At 45.6% G+C, this 19,751-nt stretch overlaps 1 long non-coding RNA gene across 1 annotated transcript; it reads left to right on the top strand.

Moving 5' to 3' along the window:
• Positions 1–12,840: 12,840 nt before the first annotated feature.
• Positions 12,841–18,074, top strand: LOC120387386. The gene is made up of 2 exons (XR_005590144.1): positions 12,841–13,283; positions 15,516–18,074. It is a non-coding gene; the product is annotated as an uncharacterized LOC120387386 (long non-coding RNA).
• The last annotated feature ends 1,677 nt before the right edge of the window (positions 18,075–19,751 follow it).

Genomic DNA, 19,751 nt, shown 5'->3' with positions numbered 1-19,751 from the left:
ATTCATGGCTGTGAAAAATGCATCACAGACCATGAAATCTGATCTCCCCTGTGATAGCTGGCTATTGTAGGGGAGGGGTAGAGTGGGGGCATCCCAGCCAGGGGGATCAGACCCAGGAGCCTCCCCTGGCTGCAGGAAGCTCCGCAGCTCTGATGGCAGCGCAGAAGTGAGGGTGACACACCCAGTGCTTAATTTGTAATGACATATGTGCCGGGCTCAAATAATTGTTTTACATTCATAAATGATGCAGCAAGCCCAGCGGAGCCGGGGCTATGAACTGTCAAGCCTACAGGTGCCGGGGCACAGCCCTGGCAAAATGTAAGCACTGGGCACACCCTTACCATGCCAGCAGCAGTGCAGAAGTAAGGGTAGCAATCCTGCAACCCCCCCTCCCCCACAATAGCTTTGTGACCCCCACAGTCCCTTTTTGTGTCAGGGCCCCCATGGCTACAACACTGTGAAATTTCAGGTGTAAACATCTGAAACCGTGAAACTGACTATTTAAAAAATCCTATGACTGTGAAATTGACGAAAATGGGCTATGAATTTGGTAGGGCCCTAGTAATATTATTGTTAATTATTTGTATTATTTTTACACCTAGTCCCAGTCACGGACCAGGACTGTACAAACACAGAACAAAGAGACAGTCCTTGCCCCGAGCAATTTACAATATAAGTATAAGGCATTTGAATGCTGCCCCGGAGAACTGGATTCTACCCCTGCCTCTGTCACAGAGTTGCTATGTGATGCTGGGCAAGTCATTTAAACCAAACTTTTCACAGGTGGTCACTAACTGTGCATTCCTCATTTTCTAGCTGCCTGACTTAAGACCCTGGGGTCTGATTTGCAGAAGTGCTGAGTGCTCACAGCTGCAGCTGAAGTCACCTGGAGCTGTGCTTGCATATAAAAAGTGCTATATAATGCTAGCACTCTGAAGAATCAGCCCCTAGGTGTCTCAGACTGGGCATCTAAAATTAATGTATACTTTGACCTGAATCTCTGTTCCTTAGTTCCTCATCTGTAAAATGGGGCTAATAATACTCATCTCACAAGGGTGTTGTGAAAATATAATCATGTATATTTGTGAAGGACTAAGATACCATAGTGATGAGTGCCACAGAAAAGCCTATGAGGAAATTAATAATTCTGTCTTCAGGGCAGGGTTTGAATAAGAGGCAGTAAATAAGACCTGGGGCCACACACTGAACAATAAAGAGAAAACCAAATATTGAATAGCTGCTCACTAAGTGAGCACCATCCATCCTATGCAATGAATGAGGCAGGGGTCCTGTGGAAAAAAATAGTATGTGATCATATAACTAAAGACATGCGTATGCAGAAGGGGCCCAAATTAAAGTTGCAAAGACAACCTTCATTCTGTCATTTCCTAACTTCTGAGCGCTTGACTTTGCAACTTCAATAATGTTATTTTAATTCACTCTTAGTGTGTATAAAATATATATATATATTTGTGTGTGTGTATGTATGCGTGTACATCCAAAGATATTCACCAATGCAGATTTTATGTGGGTGGACTCAGAAATATCCTGTGCTTTTTAAATGCACAGTCTGCCAGCTGAGATAGCAAACAGATTGAGGCTTCAATTCCACCACTGGGTTTGGGTAAGTCGAATGTCTGAAAAGTACAATGGGTAAAATCTCTACCACGCAGCTGAGCCATTTAGGGCTTAATTCAAAGTCCAGTGAGGTCTTTGGAAAGACTTCTCTTTATACTACTCTCACTTGGATTCACTTCAGTTGGCCTTGGATTAGGCCTTTTGTGCCAAGAGGTAATTTTTACCAATGCAGACTTCCTGGGGGGAAGAGGTGGAGGGGGAGAGGTAAGAAAACCACTGAGCAGGCCCTAGGAGGAATGCCCTGGTTTAGAGCAGCAACCCCATTCAGCGCAGCTCTTAAGCATGTGCTTAACTTGAGAACACACATAAGTCCCACTGACGTTAATGGGACTTAGACCCTGATTCAGGAAAATGAGCTTATATGTATGACATAATATAGTGGGAACCTTTCTACCTCCTTCCCTGCCGCTACAAAATATTGCAAGGAAAGAAAATATTTTTCTGCTGCTCTAGTGATAATGAAACCACTGCTGTTATGTTTGTGTGAAACAACAACGTTCCCTGCTGTGTGAAATAAGAAGGAAAGGGTGCAATGAAAAAGGAACAGTTGAAGACTGTGATGCTGGTTAATGAACAAATGATGCATTGCACTGTGAGCCATTGTACACAGGCTAGTCAAATGCCACTCGTGCAGCCTGTCCTCAACTACAAGTGGCTACAGCATGTTTAAATGGTTAATGATTGTTGTACAGTTCTACAGTACGAATTCCTTCTCTAGATGAAGGAGCAGCTCTTTCTATCATTTGTCACGCTTTGCCTCACTTCTAAGGCAGGTGCCAATCTCAGTTTGGTTGGATTCATGACACAGAGAAACAAGTCATGTCTCTTCCTGGTACTCCTGACCCCCCTCAGTATCTTGCAAGGGTCTGTCTCCAGACTTGCAGATCTTTAGTGGAAGGGAGTTGTCCCCAGTCGTCCTTCCGGTTTGTCTTTGGAAGGCCGGGGAGGACACACATGGGTTCTCGTTCTGTTGAGTAGCTTGGAAGGGGCACATTGCATGTGGTTGTCCTGCCCCCAGAATTTTACTAGAATATTTTTGGGGCAAGGATGCTTGATCATGCCCTTATCTTCTGTTATCTGTAGGTGAGGCTTCCCCTCACCGCCGTATAGCAACACAAAAGTATGCGCTAGTGCCATCTAGCTAACTTCCACTGTAACTGACATCACCACATCACTATTCATCTACTAGTAGAACTTATATCAGAGGGGTAGCCGTGTTAGTCTGGTTCTGTAGAAGCAGCAAAGAATCCTGTGGCACCTTATAGACTAACAGATGTTTTGCAGCATGAGCTTTCGTGGGTGAATACTTAAATGATTTAGACAGATGAGCAGCTCTATGTCTCCCCACCAAAACTAAAACACAAAAGGTGAGATATGTGGCAAGTGAGAACTTGCCCTAAGTAAAAGTACTTAAACCTGCCATGACAGATACTGTTATAGGAGCCACTTTTGTAGCCCATGGCAGGTGAGTGGGACCAGGGAATAATGACAGTCTTCTACTACCACTCCTGAGTTTGCACCTCTGCAGCATGATAGGACTGCTTCCATACTACAGCAAACAAATATGGACACTGCAGTTTGTTTAGCCTTGCTTTCTGCCTGAGTGTGCATTTTTAATCAGAGGCGCTTCTTTTCTTTGCCTGCTTTCATTTGGGAAGCACACTTTTCGCTAGCCCTGCCAATATTGACTTGTTCTTTGCAAAGGCAAGTCCATGACTCAAGCAGCTACCAGTAAAGATGCTGGCCTGACTAATCTCCATAAACGTCATATTTCAGAGAATTTCAAGCTGTTAAACCATTTCAAGAAGCACCACTGCTGGGGGTGGGTCTACATGAGAGAAACTTCCAAAGACAAATTTCCCAGTGGTTCAGTTAAATCTACCAAAAGTCAGTCTAATAGAAACATGGTAAATATGGACAGGGTTGCAGGAGCCTTCTAGAGGGCCTTCACTAATTCTGATGTAGTTGGCGGGAGGAAGGAGTTCCATAATTTACCCACCAAAGGCAAGACAGTAATTCTTCCAGCAATGCAATCACTCAATACTGCTGCATTCAGCAGTGCAGTTTATCAAAATGCATCACTTTTATACCAGCACAGATGCAGGCTTGGGACAACCCACAGTTTGTAATTTACATCAGGTCTATCTCTATTTTTTAAAAAAATAGAGAAATGGTTAATCACACATTTCCAAAAGTGTCATTTTTATAAATATCTAAGACAGATGCTTCATTGGTTCTGCAGCAGTGTCATAACAACTAATTTAAGTGGGCTGATTTATCAGCCAGGGAAATTTCCAAACTATTTTGGGGACAATTTCATTTGAAATTTTTTGACAAAATGTTTACATGTTGGGCTTTTTCATGTTTGTTTGTAGGGTTTTCTTGAATTGGAAAAAATTTGTTTTTTAAAACTACAAATGCAAGGTGACTTTTCTGTTTAAAAATGGTGAAGCTGTCAACTGTGAAATAGCTGGGGAACAATAGGGGTGGACGGCTTATCGTACCTATTAAGTGGCCTTTCCCAATGAAAAGACATTTTTAGATACACACACACACACCCATTCCAAAAAAACACCCCAAAACAACAGCCTACTAAGACTTAACACGACTAGTCCCAAGGCAGAATAAACCTGATGAGCCTGAACAGATGAAATATAAAAAGAGTCACAAAAAAAGGGGAGGGGGTCCGCTGGGATGAACACGTGATCCACATAGAATTCCACTGAGTGGGTGGAATGGGCCGCTCATGTGGATCTGCTTGCAGGACTGGGGCCTACGCAGTTTAGGTCCTTACAAACATGCCAGAAAGGTAGGCCCTCCCCCAAAGAGCTCATGTTCCCTGCTGGTCAGTGCATGTGGTGTGGGTCTTCCTCTTTCTGATTCTCCAAGGGCGTGAGTCTGTTACAGCTAAGGCCTGGTCTACACTACGCGTTTATACCGAATTTAGCAGCGTTAAACTGATTTAACTCTGCACCCGTCCACACAACGAAGCCCTTTATATTGATATAAAGAGCTCTTAAAACTGATTTCTGTACTCCTCCCCGACGAGGGGAGTAGCGCTGAAATCTGTATTGCCATGTTGGATTAGGGTTAGTGTGGCTGCAATTCGACGGTATTGGCCTCTGGGTGGTATCCCACAGTGCATCATTGTGACCGCTCTGGAAAGCCATCTGAACTCGGATGCACTGGCCAGGTAGACAGGAAAAGCCCCGCAAACTTTTGAATTTCATTTCCTGTTTGACCAGCGTGGAGAGCTCACCAGCACAGGTGACCACGCAGAGCTCATCAGCACAGGTAACAATGCAGTCTCCTGAGAATCGAAAAAGACCTCCAGCATGGACCGCACGGGAGGTACTGGATCTGATCGCTGTATGGGGAGAGGATTCCGTGCTAACAGAACTCCGTTCCAAAAGACGAAATGAAAAAACATTTGAAAAAATTTCCAAGGCCATGATGCAGAGAGGCCACACCAGGGACTCAGTACAGTGCTGTGTGAAAGTTAAGGAGCTCAGACAAGCCTACCAGAAAACCAAAGAAGCAAATGGAAGGTCCGGGGCAGGGCCGAAAACATGCTGCTTCTACGCTGAGCTGCATGCAATTCTAGGGGGGGTCCGCCACCACTACCCCACCACTGTCCGTGGATTCTGAGGTGGGGGTGGTAATCGCAGCCATGGCTGAGGATTCTGCGGACGGGGAAGATGAGGAGGAGGAAGAGGAGGACGACCTTGCAGAGAGCACACAGCACTCCGTTCTCCCCAACAGCCAGGAGCTTTTTCTCACCCTGACGGAATTACCCTCCCAGCCCTCCCAAGCCACTATCCCAGACAATGAAGCTGTGGAAGGGACCTCTGGTGAGTGTACCTTTGTAAATATAAAACATGGTTTAAAAGCAAGCGTTTTTTAATGATTAATTTGCCCTGAGGACTTGGGATGCATTCGCAGCCAGTAAAGTTACTGGAAAAGTCTGTTAACATGTCTGGGGATGGAGCGGAAATCCTCCAGGGACATCTCCATGAAGCTCTCCTGGAGGTACTCCAAAAGCCTTTGCAGAAGGTTTCTGGGCAGGGCAGCCGTATTCCGTCCTCCATGGTCGGACACTTGACCACGCCATGCATGTAGCAAGTAATCTGGTATCATTGCATGACAAAGCCTAGCTGCGTATGGTCCCGGTGTTTGCTGGCATTCAAGCAACATTCATTCTATATCTCACTGTGTTATCCTCAGGAGAGTGATATCATTCATGGTAACCTGGTTGAAATTCAGGAATTTAATTAAGGGGACAGAGATGGTTGGGCTGTTTGCCTGTGGCTTAAAAGAAATCCTTCCCTGCATTTAGCCAAGCAGGGGGAGAGGGGCGGGTGATTGGCACTGAGCTTTTTCGTGTTTGGCTAGCTAGGATCTTCCCTTCTACCAGCCACGCAGTGGGGAGGAGGGTGGCTAGCAGTGATCTTCCATGATACCAGTCACGCGGTGGGGGGAGGGGTAAAGCGATCATCCCAGAGAATTGGATGGGGGCGGTTCTGATGATGCACGTTAACAGGAAAGAAGCAGCACTCAACGGGCTTTGCTTGCTATTTGGGAAAGGAGGGCGCTGGATATATGAAGGCTGCAGAAGCCGAAAGACAATGGCTTACCATGGTTGCATGCAAGCCGAATTCTGATGCCCGGGCCTGCGTCTGTGATCTCTAACACCAAAGCCACAGGCACTCAATATTAAGATGCAAAATGTGATCTTGTAGTGAGATCACATGTGCTATGTAAGGTGAATAGTGTTGTTCACTGTGAAAGAGTATAACCATTGTTCTGTAAAATGTATCTTTTAAAATAATTCTCTCCCTTTTTTCCCTCCCTCCTGCAGCTGCAAATTTTTCAAGTCTCCCTCCTCCATCCCAAAGGCTATCTCAGATAAGGTGGCGGAAAAAAAGACGCGAGACGAAATGTTCTCAGAAATCATGGAAGTGACCCGCAACGAAGGAGCTCGTCTGAATGAGTGGAAGGACATGGTAGTAAAGTACAGGAAAGATGCCAGTGACCGTGAGAACAGGAGGGACGAACGTGAGGATAGGAGGGACGAACATGAGAGACGCTCGAGATGAGAGGTGGCGGCAGGAAGATCTGAGGTGTCAGGATGCAACTCTGGGGCTGCTGCGTGATCAAACTGACATGCTCCGGCGTCTGGTGGAGCTTCAGGAACAGCAGCAGGATCACAGAGTGCCGCTGCAGCCCCTGTATAACCGCCCTCCCCCCTCACCATGTTCCTTAGCCTCCTCACCCACCAGACGACTAAGAACGCGTGGGGGGAGGCTCCGTGCACCTGCCCATTCCACCCCAGTGGACAGCCCAACCAAAAGGCTGTCATTATTTTGAATTTTTTTTAGTGGCCTTTTCCTTCCCTCCTATCCTCCTCCCAAACCCCACCCAGGCTACCTTGTCAGTTCTCGCCCTCTTTTTATAATTAATTAATTAATAAAGAATACATGATTTTTAAACAAGAGTGATTTTATTTCCTTAGGAAGCAAGCGGTAATCGAAGGGGGAGGGTGGGTGGCTTACAGGGAATGAGTCAATCAAGGAGGAGAGGGGTTTCATCAAGGAGAAACAAACACAACAGTCACACCGTACCCTGGCCTGTGATGAAACTGGTTTTCAAAGCTTCTCTGATGCGCACTGCTTCCTGGTGTGCTCTTCTAATCGCCCTGGTGTCTGGCTGCGTGTAATCATCAGCCAGGTGATTTGCCTCAGCCTCCCACCCCGCCATAAAGGTCTCCCCCTTACTCTCACAGAGATTGTGGAGCACACAGCAAGCAGCAATAACAATGGGGACATTGGTTTGGCTGAGGTCTGAGCGAGTCAGTAATGTGCGCCAGCGCGCCTTTAAACGGCCAAATGCACATTCTACCACCATTCTGCACTTGCTCAGCCTGTAGTTGAACAACTCCTGACTACTGTCCAGGCTGCCTGTGTATGGCTTCATGAGCCATAGCATTAAGGGGTAGGCTGGGTCCCTCAGGATAACTACAGGCATTTCAACACCCCAACTGTTAATTTCTGATCTGGGAAGTAATTCCCTTGCTGCAGCCATTTAAACAGAGTAGTGTTCCTGAAGACGTGAGCGTCATGAACCCTTCCCGGCCATCCCACATGGATGTTGGTGAAACGTCCCTTGTGATCTACCAGTGCTTGCAGCACCATGGAAAAGTACCCCTTTCGGTTTATGTACTGGGTGCCCTGGTGCTCCGGTGCCAAGATAGGGATATGGGTTCCATCTATCGCCCCACCACAGTTAGGGAATCCCATTGCAGCAAAGCCATCCACTATGAGCTGCACATTTCCCAGAGTCACAACCTTTCGTAGCAGCGGCTTAATGATTGCATTGGCTATTTGCATCACAGCAGCCCCCACAGTAGATTTGCCCACTCCAAATTGATTCCCGACTGACCGGTAGCTGTCTGGCATTGCAAGCTTCCAGAGGGTTATCGCCACTCGCTTCTCTACTGTGAGGGCTGCTCTCATCTTGGTATTCTGGCTTTTCAGGGCAGGGGAAAGCAAGTCACAAAGTTCCATGAAAGTGCCCTTACGCATGCGAAAGTTTCGCAGCCACTGGGAATCGTCCCACACCTGCAACACTATGCGGTCCCACCAGTCTGTGCTTGTTTCCTGGGCCCAAAAATCGGCGTTCAAGGCTAGAACCTGCCCCATTACCAGCATGATCTCCAAAGTGCAGGGGCCCGCGGTTTGAGAGAATTCTGTGTCCATGCCCTCATCACTCTTGTCGCCATGCTGCCATAGCCGCCTCCTCCTCGACTGGTTTTCAGGTCCTGCTTCAGCATTGACTGCACGAGAATGCGCGAGGTGTTTAAAACGTCCATGATTGCTGTCTTGAGCTCAGCAGGGTCCATGCTTGCCGTGGAATGGCGTCTGCACAGTTCACCCAGGGAAAAAGGCGCGAAACGGTTGTCTGCTACTTGCATGGAGGGAGGGGTGAGGCTGTACCCAGAACCACCCGCGACAATGTTTTTTGCCCCATCAGGCATTGGGATCTCAACCCAGATTTCCAATGGGCGGGGGAGACTGCCGGAACTATGGGATAGCTATGGGATAGCTACCCACAGTGCAACGCTCCGGAAATCGACACTAGCCTTGGTACATGGACACCGCCAAATTAATGTGCTTAGTGTGGCCGCGTGCACTCGACTTTATACAATCTGTTTTAAAAAACCAGTTTCTGTAAAATCGGAATAATCCCGTAGTGTAGACATACCTTAACAGTACACAACCTGGCTTATTAGCTCAAACTGTAGAGACTTACACTTTTAGCTTTGACCGGCCCTGGTTTAATCCCTTGTGCCATCTCAGACAATGGCCATCACACCGACACTGCAGTGAAGATAATTTCTAGGCAAATATGAAGAGAGAAAACAGAGAGGAGTTGTTTTTTTTAAAATGGATCTTAAGCCTATTTGTTTGTTTTATCTTAACCCTTTCTATTCTACTTTTATATTTTAGATTTAGTCCTTGCAGATTTTCTCTGTTTTTATCCTCCTACCAGCTATGACAAGAAGAAACCAACTGGTATTTACCTCAAAAAAAGCATCAGTCTAATCACTAAAGGACACATGGATTTCAGAAGTCTTTGCTGCTCAGAGATCTTTGGACCAAATCCAGCATGGAATAAGAAGGTGAAACTCCCACTGAAGTCAATGGTAGATGATTGTGTCAGCTTACATTTGGGCTGAGTTTATTCCAGTGCTTCTCATTGATTAGAATGGGTTCCTCTTATGTTCTAAGAACGGGATATTTACAGATCCAATGTAAAAAGAGGGCAAACATGAATGGTATCTCAAACATGTATGGTCTAGTAGTTATTATGGAGTTGCAAACTTTTTTTGCTTTGTCATATCATGTAAGTAATACTGCGAATTTTAAAAAAATATATATTTAATATAGTCTTAGTGGTATAGGTCTCATTGTCATAGCAAGACAACATCACTTTTAATGCAAGATTCTTCTTTTGCTTGGATTTTTTCACTTCACAGCCAATAACAAAGACATTCTAAAGTTTTCTTTCTGAAGGATTGCTCTCTGACTCAGTTACCATTGTATTCCTGTCTGCCGAAGTCAGAAATCAGATGAGAGTTCTTCCATGGGGAAAAAAAACAACCATTTTTCTGACCAGCACTACTGTTATCAATATTTTTGATTTACTGAAATTTTGAGTTTTTGATTAAAAAGATAAACATTTTTTATCAAAATGGTTATCAAAACAGGTAAATGAAATAATGATGATTTGTATAAAACACACCACAAAACTAAATGAGTCTATTTTAAACCCTGCAACATGAAAACAATTTCAAGTGCAAACATTTTCACAACATTTCTTCTTCCTTTTTCAACCAAAATACCGAGGACCTGATTTTCAAGGGTCCTGAGCACTCCAAACTTGCTACTGTCAGTTTGATTTGATGTAGAGTAGCTTTATGTGCACTCACAACATTGCTTATTATGCTATTCTCACTTAATCAACTAGCTGCCTTTCACTTTGAGAAGCTTGCGTGCTTGCTGCTCCCCATAGTAATCAGAAAAAAGTGTGCTCAAAACTTTCTCAGAGAATCACATCTCATTTTTTCTTACACCTGTGGCCTCCGACTACTCCCTCCTTTCTCCTGAAATAGGGGGAGATTGTGAATGGCATTAATTAATTTATCTTGCAAACTCTTTGGTGGAAAAATGCATCCTCTGAACTAGTTTCTTCATTAAGAAGAACTGCTTCATTAATCTTAACTATATCAACCTGCATACAAAATTAAAGCCAAATAGAATAATGACTGATATTATTAGAGGGCACACAATAGCACATCAAGGCCATTAATCATTCTGCTTAAATACACACACCTCCTTACTTCCATTATGAAAATCTTTAGAGATAGACACACCTACATTCTCGAGCAAGCCAGTGATGCGTTTGGAATATTTCCTTGGAACTTTGCCTACTAGGGACAAAAGGAAATGGATGTTCACAGGAAGCAGTGAAACAAAATAGAAAAAAATAGCCTATGTCAGTGATTATTAAACTATGGTCTGTGGATCACTATGGAGATGGCTCACACCACAAGAGGTCTTCTCAGCTCACAACGTGGTCCGCAGAATGGAAAGGCTTGCAAACCACTGAGCTTATGCTAGGGGTTCTCAAACTACTTCATATGGACCACTTCTTGAGGTAGAGAGCTGCTGGTGGGCACATCCTCTCCCCGCAGCCTAATGCGTATCCCACACCTTCATTAGCCTGGCTACTGTGGTTAAGAACATAAGAACGACCATACTGGGTCAGACCAATCGTTCACCCAGCCCAGTATCTTGTCTTCAAACAGTGGCCAGTGCCAGGTGGTGCAGAGGGAATGAACACAACAATTATTGTGTGATCCATTCCCTGTTATCCACTCCCAGTTTCTGGCAGTCAGAGGTTAGGGACACCCAGAGCATGGGGCAGCATTCCTGACAATCTTGGCTAATAGCCATTGATGGATCTGTCCTCCATGAACTTATCTAATGCTTTTATGAACCCAATTATATGTAAAGGGACTGTCGGCCCCTTATTAAAGCTCAGTGGGGAGTTTTGGTTGGGTAGCTTCCAGTGCCAAAAGAAAGGGGAAGGATCGATGTGAAATCAGGACCCTGAGACTGACAGTCCCCAGGGGCAATGGGGAGAGACCAATGATCCAGGTCTGCCTGATTGACAGGGTGGACAGGCTAATGAGGGAGTCAGGAGGCCAAGGGGTCTTGCCTTCCATGTCAGCTGGAGCTGCCTGCAGGGGTGGCTCCAGGCACCAGCACGCCAAGCGCGTGCCTGGGGCAGCAAGCCGCGGGGGGCGCTCTGACGGTCGCTGCGAAGGCAGCAGGGAGGTCGCCTTTGGCGGCATGCCTGTGGAGGGTCCGCTGGCCCCGCGGCTTCGGTGGACCTCCCACAGGCGTGCCGCCGAATCCGCAGGACCGGGGACCTCCCGCAGGCAAGCCGCCGAAGGCAGCCTGCCTGCCGTGCTTGGGGCAGCAAAATACCTAGAGCAGCTCCTGGCTGCCTGGGGGGTCAGACTGCGACAGAGTGGGGCAGTGCTAAGGAGTGAGCAGGAACCCGAGCTGAGCTGGGGAGCAGAGCCATGCCAGCCAGAGAAAACCAAAGAAGCAGCCAAGGGGGAGCAGATCTGTGCTGGGAGTGGAGTCACATCAACAAAAGCCAGAGAAGCAGCCCAGAAAGCAGGTCAGTGCTGGGAGCAGAGTGACAGAAGCAGCCGACAGAGCAGACCTGTCCTGGGAGGAGAACTTCAGCAACCAGAGCCAGAGGGGCCAGAGAAGCAGCCCAGAGAGCTGGAGGCAGAGCATCAGCAGTGCTGAGGCAGCGTGGAGCTGAGGCAGAGTGGAGCTGGAGCTGGAGTTGTCTGGAGCTGGAGCTGGGAAGTGTCCGACCTGCAGCATCCCTCCAGCACAGCCAGGGGCTGAGAAGTGTCCTGGGACTTGTGAGGAGCAGACTGAACTTCCCTTAAATCTCCAAGATGCTGGTTGTGATGTCCCCGTGCCACAGAGTGGGGTGTGATGGGGCAGCTGCTCCGCACAGGGAGGAAGGGTTAAAGCAGGCAGAAGGGAGCCTTCGCAGAACCCTCCAATTAGAGGAGGGCTCACTAAGCGAGCCAATTGGGAGATGAGCACATACCAAAACCGTGAAAAAAAACCCACTGAAAGTGGGCTTGTTTTTGGCTTAATTGGCTTGTGAGTTGCTTGTTGGCTAGTTTTTGGCTTGTAGCTTGTTGCTTCTTTTTCCTTTTTTTGGTTGGCCCTCAGCAAGCAAAGACAAGGGGGCAAGCAGAGACAAGGGAGCAAGGGAGGGCAAGCAGGAGCAAGAGGGGCAAGCAGGGGCAAGTTGGGGAGAGAGTCAAGGGTGCACAGTGGGCCCACCCCAGTCCCAGACTGCACCCCCAGGGGATCTAGTCACATAGAGTGTGGGGGTTCTTAGGGACTGGCTTGTTTTGGCCTTGTTTTGAAATGAAATGAGCTTGATTTTTGGCTTATTGTGAAAGTCAGGGTGCTTATTTATCACGTGAAAGTTGGCTACTGTGGAGGTGGCTTGTTGCAGCGGCCAATCAGGGCCAACAGGGGCCATATATAAAGGGTTGCTCAACAGAGCAGAGGGTCTCTCCCTGGTCTGCTAGGGAGAAGGACTGGCTGCCTAGAAGCACAATGGCTGAGCAGGGTAGCAGAGCAGAAGGAGCTTCTGGCTGACCTCTGACAGACTGAGGCCCTGGAGGAAGGGCAGATAAGGTGCAAGGGCTGCCCCCATTTGCCCTGAGGGAAGTGGTCAGCACAGACTGCAGTTTGCTCCTGGAGCAAGGGACTAGACTGGTGACTGCAGCAGGCTACTGAGGAGAGGGGCTGGACTATAGACTGCTGGTTCCCCCGAAATGGTGGGAGACAGCAGAGCGGGGCACAGCCACAGGGCTGTGCCAAGAAGAGGATGCCGCATTCCGGGGAGCAACGTGGGCCACAAAGTGGTGGAGACAGCAAAGTGGGAGTAATGGCGAGTGAGACACCACTGGAGGAGGGTGCCCTGTGGAAGGACTTGAGCTAATTCCAGAATGGCTAGCAGGAGGCACCATGGTGGTGAGTCTTGCACTGCCACACAGGGTTGTGTGTTTTCCTTTAACTTTTCCCATTTCTTCCTTATTTTTTAAAAATTGCTTGCTGTTTAATAAATTCTATTTGCTTTGAACTGTATGTAATGAGCAATGGGTCAGGGATGTGGCAGGGGGAGAGAGAGCATCCCAGAGTGGGGACACCCTAGCCCCTGCCCTAAGTGACCATGACAAGGTTGGAAGTCAAGCCCCACCACCCAAGGAATCCTGGGCCCAGCCTTGTTTGGGTTACGAGAACTCTGCCACACAGAAGAGTGGAAGGGGAGCCCTTGAGGTCAGGCAGGCCTCTGGGTAAAGGAAGTGGGAGCAGGGACTCACATCCTTTCGCTAGCCCACTTCACCGGGGTAGTGTATAAGCCAGGAAAGTTCCTCACAATAGCAAGACCATTCCCCTGCTTACATATAGCTTTGGCCCTCACAACATCCCATGGCAAAGAGTTCCACAGGTTGACTGTGCGTTGTGTGAAGAACTGACTTTTGGTTCTTGTGTTATGTAAAGGAGTAAATAACACTACTTTATTCACTTTCTCCACACCATTCATGTGACTTCTATCATAGCCTCCCTGAGTCATCTCTTTTCCAAGCTGAGAAGTCCTAGTCTTTTTAATCTTTCTTCACAGAAAGCTGTGCCATACCCGTAATCGTTTTTGCTGCCCTTCTATGTACCTTTTCCAATTCTAATATACCTTTTTGGAGATGGGGTGATCAGAACTGCAGGCAGTATTCAAGGTGTGGGTGCACCATCGATTTATATAGTGGCATTATTCTATTTACTGTCTTATCTATTCCTTTCCTATTGATTCCTCACATTCCACTAGCTTTTTTTAACTGCCACTAGCACCATGAGTGGATGTTTTCAGAGAACTATCCACAATGACTGCAAGAGCTCTTTCTTGAATGAGAGCTAATTTAGATCCCATCATTTTGTATTGTGATAGACCCAGGCCAGGTGGGTACAGCAGAATAGCTGAAGGCAGATATACTGGCAACTGGATTAACAGTTTTCTGTTCCCTGACTGACCAGAGCAGGGGCTACTCCAGGCTAATGAGAACACCTGACTCTAATTAACCTGTAAAGAGTCAGGTGAGGCCATTCAGTTAATGTGACCACCTGACTCTAATTAAGGCCCTTTTGATGCTATAAAAAGGGCTCACTCCAGTCAGGCAGAGGAGAGCCAGGGAGCCAGAGGAGAGGAAGTGCGGCTGAAGGGCTGGTTACTGAAGACACCCTCAAACCATTGTTAAAGGAGCCCTAAGGTAAGGGTGAAGAAGGGAAAAGCAGGAGAGCTGTGGGGAAGTGGCCCAGGGAAATGTAGCAACTCTGGCAGTGAAAGGTTGGCTGCCAACAACTGCTACCATTAGGGTCCCTGGGCTGGAACCCGGAGTAGAGGGTGGGCCTGGGTTCCCCCCAACCCACCACTACAGGAACGGCTCCTGGAAGGGGAAGTCAGGTCCCTGTCAGGACAGGAGGCTGAACAGAGACTGTGGGAGGTCTCTCACCAACCTCCTTGCAGGCCTATGATGAAAAGGGCTCAGACTGTTACCCTGGCCCTAGAGAGAGAAGAGCTACGTGGAGGGTCACAGTGAGCCACTGAGGCTAAGCATAAACCGCCTAGAAGTGCAGGACCCACAGGAGCAACGTCAGAGCTCTGCCACAACATGTATAGTTGGGATTATGTTTTCCAATGTGCATTGCTTTGCATTTATCAACACTGAATTTCATCTGCCATTTTGTTGCCCAGTAACCCAGTTTATTATGGTTGCTTCCACAATAAAATAGGAGGTCAGCGACAAGGAGACAAGTGAAGGTGAAGTCACTTTAAAGTGATGGGTATGGCTGCTGATTTATATTCCTGCATTTGCTATCTGCTTTTTATGCCCTCTTTCTCAAATAGCAACTGGGGTAGTTGCACTCTGCCTATAAGCGCGTTCTTCCCACAGATTCATTTGGCTATGACAGTCTTCTTTACTTCCTATCCAGTCTTAAAACTTTGTATTGTTAGTGTGGGAAAAAAAGTTGCCATGTTCCACCCCAGAAATGCTTGCATTTCAGTTTTGGGGAAAACCATTCTCGTGTGTGTGTGTGTGTGTATATATATATATTCAATCGTTTGGAGATCCTTTAGGATGAAAGTTGCCATATAAATGACTTATTTTTACATCTTATACACATGACTACAATTGTATTTATTTTTGCTAGGCTTTCAGAACATCTTGAACCTCTTGAAGACCAAGAAGAGGGAGGCCATCCAGCCCCAAGACAGGGACAGGCCAGATGACAGGTTACCATGAAAGCACCTAAAATAAGATTAGAAAGAGCATCTGTCTGGGAGTGGATGTGGCTTTGTGCTGTGTGGATACCAGCTGCCCAGGTCTGTGAACACTTACTGACCATGGCTGATATGTTTTAGTTCAACCAAAAGTAGTTGTGCTAGATACAAGAATTACTAGGTGAAATTCTAGTGCCTGCTCTATTTTGAAGGTCAGACTCCATGATCATGGTCCTTCTGGCTTTAAAATGAACCTGCTACTTTGCAGGTTTGATTGTGACAGTTTTGTGGCTTCTTGTCAAATTGTGCTGTGCATATTAAAAATGAGTAAAGGGATTTTCAAAAGTTCCCAAGTCTCATAGAAGAGTAAGACCCATTTAAAGTCACTTATGCGTTTTTGAAAATGCCACCCAGATACTGTATGTATTCCCATCTCTTGGGTAAAGAATGTATATCTTAAGAAGTAAATGATTGGTATGACAAAGTCTGTTCAATAATTTTTTGAGTATGTGCTGATGGCATCTGACAAGTTGTGCCACACTCTGCTGCAAATGAAAGCATGGTCCAGCACCATGGCGATGATTGGAATGGAACTTCTGGGAAACACTTTTTGAGGTTGATAATTTCCTCTAGTCTGTTCTAATTCATCAAAACAAAACAGTAAGGTGTAGCATTAGGGATATACACTAAACCCATGGAAAACACTAAGGCAACAGAAGAGAGAGCTGTTTTAACTGGAACTAGCTAAAATTTGCAAGCATTTTTATGGGATTCTCTAAACAGCAAGTATTTATTGAAAGGCAGTGTATAGATACCCTATCAGTGTAGCTGCACTTAAAGCAATGCAGCTATGAATTTTTACACCAGCTGAGGATCTGGGCCTACCTGCTGTAATAGAGGCACAATGGGTGGTGGAACTTCAGCTTCAGCTCTGAATTTTCTGGCTTTTATGAGTTTCATTATTTTATCATGGTTGCATTTTTGTTACTAAATGTAAATTAGGATCCTACTCACTGTACAGCACCAAGTGACAAGAAAACTGATCTCCCTGTGCATCAACTGATTACATTCCTGTTTTCCTCACAGCAGCCCCTGCGTGCAATGAGTAAAAATCTATAGGCAGTAGAAAAACACTGTCACAGCAACAAGCTTTGACTAGCCTATCTACAGCTTGTGAATATATGTGAAGTGTAGAGAGACTGTGGTGATCTAACCATGACTACCGTTTGTGAGTTAATACAGATTTCATGTCTGGGTGACCAGCTCTTAATTGCTGCTGAATTTTTTCCAGTGCAACTTACTTTTCAGGCTGGTTCTTCTTGAGCAGCCTGTGTGGAGACTATTCCTGTTATGAGGCAATTAAGAAGAATTGGAACAGGTGCTTTTCTTGGCTCCCTTCCATGTGCTTCAGCAAAGCATCTTGCTGTGCTCCCTCTTCTTTCCACACTAACCTAGGAATATTCCTCCAATGGACTGGTATTCTCCTTGGCTCTGTTTGCAGTGTGATTGCAACTTGCTAATAAAGTCAGATTCTTCCACACCACTGTTAATTTAGACATGGGTTTTTAGGTTAGTTACTGTTGGTCAGCCTAAATGACAAAAAGCATGTCAGCCTTTTCTTTATTGTCTAGCATTGATCTAGAACTTAGTTGTAATCATTGTGTATTTGCATCTTTTGGAGACAGAGTTGAAAAACCAGTGGTTTATACATATTTTAGTTGCAATTAAGGCAGGTTAGTCACAGAATAAGCAGATTTACCATGCCAGTAATTCAGAGATGAAGGTGAACTCAATGATTGGAGGTTAGCAGCAATACCTTCTACTCTTAGTAATAAATACTTAACTTTTATATCGCCATCAAATCCAAAAGTGCTTTGCAAAAGCGGCATCATCTTCCCATTATACAGATGGGGAAACTGAGGCACAGAGCAGTGACATAACTTGCCCAAGCTCACCCCATAGGCTAGTAACAGAGCTGGGAATAGAATCCAGGTCTCCTGAGTCCCAGTCCTCTACCCACTAGTCTACATTTCCTCCTAAGAAAGATCATTATATTTTGCAGTCCTTTTTATACCACTTACTGTTGTAGTCAATCAATGTAAATAGACACAAGACATGAGCCTAAATCAAACCCCTACACCCAGCCCTAAGTCTGAAAACGAAATCTTTCTCATCATGCAGTGAACCAGGCAATGAATCTGAACACTATGGAGTTTGCTTAAGTTCAGATCCAACCTCCCAAGTTTGGATTAGGGTTTTTATAGTGTGTCCATTATAGAGCTATGGGCCCAGATTCTGGGGTTCAGCAGAACTGTACAAAGTGCAGTTTGGGAGTGAGGGGACAGGTCTGAAGGTGACACAAAACTCCCTTTTGCTCTCCCTCAGTCCTGGGTTACTCAGTATAGGGCTGACAAACTATAGTAACTCGAGGGCTTCTTTAATTCACTGAGGTTGCAAAAGGCCCCAGGAGCTGACGCTGCATTTGGAGATGAGCATGGCACAGCAAAGTCCATGTCACACTCCTTGTCTTCCAGCTATGCAGCAATAGAAGTGGGTGGGTGGGAAGGTAACATAAGAGGCTGTAAACTGTGGAGGATTCCCTTTGTACAGGGTGACCCTCATGGGGTCAGTAAGCACCTCTCTCTATGGTATGTCTTTGTACAATGCCCAGCACAATGGGGTCCAGTGTACGATGGAGCCCCTACCACAATACAAATAATAAAAATACTACTGTACTACTAATAAATATGGCAGTTCTACTGTCACATGGTGCTGCACAACAGCTGAGGCTCCAGCCCATGAAGTCTGGATCCAGATCTGGAGTTCAGATCTATCCACATGGAACCAAAAATTTGTTTAACTTATACATGAGTGATATAACTAGCTCCATACTGTACAATGGACTCCTGGGGTCATATACGGATTCATATTCCAACAGAAAAAAAAACATTAACAGAGTTAAAGCTGTTACAGTAAAAAGAAGAAATCAAACTCCAAACATAAACAGTCTTCAATCTGACCACAGCTTTTCAGTGTGTACATAAACTAAATATATTTCCAACGTGCTGAGCCCACTCCTGAAACTGTCTACATTCTTACCTCATATCTTCTATTTGTATAAAAGCAAACCTATGCATCAAAATATAGAATTGCACTAGTGTAACGAAATATCAGAAAACACTGCCACATTGTATGTATATTCTGCACACACCATAACTGTAGCCACAAAAGAAACTGTTGATTCTCCTTCATAAACATGTTCTAAAATTAAAGAATGGAAAAGTCTGACTTGCACTCATTTTGTGAACTCTGAAGCCAATTATTTCCATCTCCACACTTATGTATGTTCCCCACACAAATTACTGTATTAATTTGCAGCAAAAGTCCACAGCAAGATGGTATCCTGACTGAGAACCATACCTTCAAATACAACATGAGAACTAGTAATGTTTACAAGGTCAGAGTTAAAACATGTGAATTTAGATTTATTTGTACTTGTATGGGAAATTTATGTATTGCGAAAGAGAAAAGGAAAAATAAAGTTTGATTAAATTTTAAATTGGGATTTCCTGTATTTTTAGTGTTTGTTTTCTTTAGGAATAGATATCAGCAACCGTAGCTCTATGTTCATGCAGTTCGTTACAATTCCCTCCCTCCTTTGATTAGTGTGAGGCTTGAATTCAACAAGGTACTTAAGCATGTGTGTAACTTTAGGATGTGAGTTGTCCCTTTGATTTCAGTTAGACTACTTCCACGCTTCCAGTACTCAGCTGAATTGGAGCCTAAAGCTCTGATCCTGCCCCATAGGCATCAATGGGAGTTTTGCTATAGACATCAACGGAAACAGATCAAGCCATAAATGAGGAGTGAAAGTTTGTTAGCATCTCCTCCCTACACACATCAAGGATCTACTCTGGACTTAGTAGCTAGGGCACTGGGGCTCAGGAGACCTGAGTTCTATTCCCAGCTTTGCCAATGGCCTGCTGGGTATCCTTAGCAAATCATGACACTCCAATGCCTCAGTTTCCCCATCTATAAATGGGGATAATGATTCTCACCTTTGTACAATGATTTAAGAGCTAGGTATTACTATTACTCTTCCCAGTTGTCTGCCAAAACCTCAACCCTTCAGTAGTAGTGAGGTAGTGGCATCTGGTGGCTAGGAC

The sequence above is a fragment of the Mauremys reevesii genome, linkage group 1, assembly GCF_016161935.1.
Source record: "Mauremys reevesii isolate NIE-2019 linkage group 1, ASM1616193v1, whole genome shotgun sequence".
NCBI lineage: Eukaryota > Metazoa > Chordata > Testudines > Geoemydidae > Mauremys > Mauremys reevesii.
The sequence above is the reverse complement of the archived record's forward strand: the minus strand, read 5'-3'. Positions and strand labels throughout refer to the sequence as shown.